This window comes from Polyodon spathula, chromosome 23, assembly GCF_017654505.1.
Source record: "Polyodon spathula isolate WHYD16114869_AA chromosome 23, ASM1765450v1, whole genome shotgun sequence".
Taxonomy (NCBI): domain Eukaryota; kingdom Metazoa; phylum Chordata; class Actinopteri; order Acipenseriformes; family Polyodontidae; genus Polyodon; species Polyodon spathula.
The window spans coordinates 18068859-18073769 of NC_054556.1; the positions used below are offsets into that span (position 1 = coordinate 18068859).

Below are 4911 nucleotides of genomic sequence, written 5' to 3' on the forward strand. Positions count from 1 at the left end.
ATATAAGGTTATTATATTTAACATGTTTCATTATAGCTTAAAATTTAAATGGAAATAACTGAAGTGACCACTGTATGCTTTTTCAAAGGCTTGGGATAAACCTCTACAGTCTCCTCTACACTTTGTTAATGACATTTGTATATGAAGTTAAACTGACCCATTGACAAGGCACTTAAAAGGTAACATAATATTATTATCTGCACACTATACTTCACACTGTTAAGGGGAAAAAAAGTTTTCATGGAGAAAATGATTATATATTAAAAATACAAAACTGAAAGATCATAATTGGATAAGTCTCCACCCCCCTGAGTTAATTCTTGGTGGAAGCACCTTTGGCAGCAATTACAGCTGTGAATTTGTTGGGATAGGTCTGTACCAGCTTTGCACTCCTAGATTTGGCAAAATATGACTATTGTTCTTTACAAAACTGTTCAGGCTCTGTCAAGTTCCATGGGGAGCATTGATGGACAGCAATTTTCAAGTCATGCCACAAATTTTCGATTGGATTTAGGTCGGAGCTTTGACTGGGTGTGACAGGGAACTGCCCCGTCTATATGAATAATGGGAACTGGCAGGGAGGGGGTTAAATTTCTCCCTGCCAGAAAAACATGTGAGAATTATTGATTAATTGGGCTCCAGCCACAGGGGATAAAAGCCAGGGGAGAGGCCCTGGCTGGAGGTGTTTTTTTTGTTTGGGAGTTTGTTTTGTGTTGGAGAGTTTTGTGTTTTAGAAGAAAAGAGTATCTTATTTAAAAAAGGCGTGGAACATGACCATTTAATTTGTAAGTTCACTTATTATTTCTGTTTGAATCTCGTTTCTGTTGGCCCTTGTGCCTGTTTATTTGATTATTTTTGTTTAATAAAGAACTTTATTTTTGACTTTACATTGTCTCTGAGCCTCAGCCCTCTGTCATCCTGTCACAGTGGGCCACTCAAGGACATTTACCTTTTTTTTTCTTAGCCACTCCAGTGTAGTTTAGGCTGTGTGCTTTGGGTTGTTGTCATGCTGAAATGTGAACTTCCCTCTCAGTTCTTGCAGAGGGCAGCAGGTTTTCCTCAAGGACTTCTCTGTACTTTGCTCCATTCATTTTCCCTTCTATCCTGACAAGTGCCCCAGTCCCTGCCAATGAGAAACATAACATGATACTGCTACCACCATGCTTCACAGTAGGGATGGTTTTCTTTGGGTGATGTGCCAACCATAATGCTTTGCATTTAGGCCAAAATGTTCCATTTTAGTTTTGTCAGACCACAAAAATGTATGCCACATGGCTACAGAAGAAATTGAAGGTGGGCTTTTTTGAGTAATGGCTTCCTTCTTGCCACCCTACCATACAGGCCAGATTTGTGGAGTGCTTGGGATATTGTTGTCACATGCACTCTTTGAACAGTCTTGGTTATAAAAGCCTGTAGCTCTTGCAAAGTTGCTATTGGCCTCTTGGTAGCCTCTCTGATCAATCTCCTTCTTGCTTGGTCATCCAGTTTGGAGGGATGGCCTGATCTGGGCAGGGTCTTGGTGGTGCCATACACCTTCAACTTCTTAATAATCGTCTTGACTGTGCCTTTCAACAGCTTTGCTCTGTGTCTTTCAACAACTTTGTCCTGAAGTTCTTTTGAAAGAGCCTTGGTGCTCATGGTTGAGTCTTTGCTTTGAAATGCACTAGCTAGCAGAGGGAACCTACAGGAACTGCTGAATTTATCCTGAAATCATGTGACTCACTATAATTTAACACAAGCGGAGGCCAGGTAGGATGTGTAGATAAATGAAAAATTAAAACTATTTTAATGAATTTTAATTCCAGGCCATAAGGCAACAAAAGGTGAACATTTTGAAAGGGGGTTTGACTTTCTATAGTTTGCTAGGTTTTTTAGATATCAAAGCTAGATAGGTATAGCTACATTTAAAGTTAGGTTGACAGAAGACGACTATTTCACATTTAAAGGTAAGGACACTATTTTGTTTATCTATAATTAGGGCTTCTGTTTTTTGAGTTTTATTGTATTTTTCAGTGCTTATGTTTAGCTATTTTTATGTAAATGGTTTTTTTCGGGCTGTCGTTTCTGTTATACTGTATGAAATTAGTGTTTTGGTTACTTTCCAAAATGCTTTTTGCTGCGTACCTGAGGACAGTAGAATGATTCATTGTTCTATGGCCCGCTTTATCTCCATTGATTGGCCAGCTTCATAAACTTCCCCCCTGCATTTTACTTCGCCCAGTGAAAACACTCTAGCTTGCTTACATAACATAACAATGGCAACGCTACCGCTACTGTAATGTTAACTATCATAGCCAAACTAACTGACTTTGTAACAAGTAACTTACTCAGTGTGTGGTAAGAAAAAGCCCAATGAAGGTTAGAAATGTTAAGGTTTTGGCAACAGACGGTTAGTTTATCTTTATAATTTGTATACAACTGTCACAAAGACAGCCGGAGTGGGTGGTGTCAGACCAGAGCCAGGAAATAAGCAACAGAGGGGTGGAGTTTGGTGGAGCTGAGCTAATGCTTTCACTCAGCATTTAATAAATAAACAAACAGAAAATAAACGGTTGTAACAATACTAAAACAGGACACGGCACATTCGCCAAAATAAATAGACAAACAAAACGGAGTAAACAAAACATGGTGAGCTTCTTTTACTTTACGCTATTATTAGTTTTTTTTCTCTTTACCACCGTCTCCAATTCCATTCTCCACTCACTGAACACACAACCCAGAGTGGGTGAAAACATGCTGCTTTTATGCAGCTGTATCAAGACTCAATTACTAATCAATCATTCAATTGGAGTCTCGGTACAACTGCACGTGAATTAATAAAGTGCAATTCCCCGTGCTCACATATTATTACATTTTACTTGCACGTGAAGTGCTGTGCAATCCTCGTGCCTAAATACAAAAATATATTTTAAACACTCGTGTTACACTGACCCGTTTATATCCCATGTACCAATGACTATTCACCAACATTTAACACACGCAACATATACAGGAAATACACACTCGCGTGGGCACTGTCACAACAACATAGCATTGAAAATACATACAACTGTATAGCTTGTTCTCATACAAATTATGTGTCACGATAACGACAATATCATGTTATGTATATATTATTTGCAGACCAAAAAAGCAAATTAAAAAAAAATTAAATTCCCAACAAGTCAACCAGAGCTGTAACTTGGCAGTTTAGCACCTGGGGCAGGCAGTCATATTTTCACCCCACCCTGTTTTTCTTTTTTTGGCTGTTAAAAGTTGGGATGGTACATTTGCTCACCTTTCATAGTTTTGTTACTGTATTTCAAATTCTCTCCTTTAACATGTTTTGAAGGGAACAAGACATTACTTAATATAAGGTTATTATATTTAACATGTTTCATTATAGCTTAAAATTTAAATGGAAATAACTGAAGTGACCACTGTATGCTTTTTCAAAGGCTTGTGATAAACCTCTACAGTCTTTTTGTTCTACACTTTGTTAAAGACATTTGTATATGAAGTTAAACTGACCCATTGACAAGACACTGAAAAGGTAACATAATATTATTATCTACACACTATACTTCACACTGTTAAGGGGAAAAAAAGTTTTCATGGAGAAAATGATTATATATTAAAAATACAAAACCGAAAGATCATAATTGGATAAGTCTCCACCCCCCTGAGTTAATTCTTGGTGGAAGCACCTTTGGCAGCAATTACAGCTGTGAATTTGTTGGGATAGGTCTGTACCAACTTTGCACACCTAGATTTGACAAAATTTGACCATTGTTCTTTACAAAACTGTTCAAGCTCTGTCAAGTTCCACGGGGAGCGAAGTGACCACTGTATGCTTTTTCAAAGGCTTGTGATAAACCTCTACAGTCTCTTCTACTCTTTCTTAACACACATTTATATATGAAGTTAAACTGACCCATTGACAACACACTGAAAAGGTAACTGTGACTGGGGTGCAACGGGTCGGAGCTGTGGTCGATCATCCCGATCGCTGGTGGCGTTGCGCAAAACGGGACGAGACTGGTGGAAAGGCAAAGGTTGGGTTCCCGTCCGGGAACTCCAGAAAAATCAGCCGCCCCGTCCGAACGCGGAAGTCCGCGGCCCCCGCGCCACGTACCCTAGTCAGGGTTACTATATACGCCGATTGGGTACAGCTGCGACCGGGACCGAGGCCAAGGGTGGGGTCAGGCAGTATTTAAGGGATGGTATGACCTGCGCTCGCTCTCTCTGTCCTGGGGTAACAGCAAAATGAGACGTGCGGCTGAACTTACTGGCGTGTGTATAAAGTGTGTGTTGTGTTCGCAGAGACCGGAGATGGCTGTTCAACTTACTTCCCAGAAGAACAACCAGGGCCACAAAACTAAACCCTGCCCAGGACCGGGAGACTCCTAGAGACCAGCGCAGGAGCACCTATGAAATATTTGTCTTTATTTATAACTTATGTTTTACTGTGTGTGAGGAACTTTTGTTAGTTTTGCCTTTTTATTTTCGCCTCCTCCTTTGTCATCGTTGTACTGGTGGGGGATTTATTTTGACTATTTTTATTTCTTTCCTTTTTTTTGTTCTGTTTTGATTGGAATATTGGACGGTGGCCACCTTCGGCCAGATAAGTAAAAATCCTGCTGCGGGGAAACCATACAAGCCTCCTGAGTATTTTTGCCGGTCCCATCACCACCACCACCTGACTCAGCCCACCAACCTCCCACAGTAACATAATATTATTATCTACACACTATACTTCACACTTAAGGGGAAAAAAGTTTTCATTGAGAAAATAATTATATATTAAAAATACAAAACTGAAAGATCATAATTGGATAAGTCTCCACCCCCTGAGTTAATTCTTGGTGGAAACACCTTTGGCAGCAATTACAGCTGTGAATCTGTTGGGTTAGGTCTCTATCAACTTGCACA

The 4911-nt window shown here is 39.7% G+C and overlaps 1 long non-coding RNA gene across 1 annotated transcript; it reads left to right on the forward strand.

Moving 5' to 3' along the window:
* Nucleotides 1–693: 693 nt before the first annotated feature.
* Nucleotides 694–4630, forward strand: LOC121297929. Its single transcript, XR_005947243.1, has 2 exons — nt 694–785; nt 4303–4630. It is a non-coding gene; the product is annotated as an uncharacterized LOC121297929 (long non-coding RNA).
* Nucleotides 4631–4911: the final 281 nt, after the last annotated feature.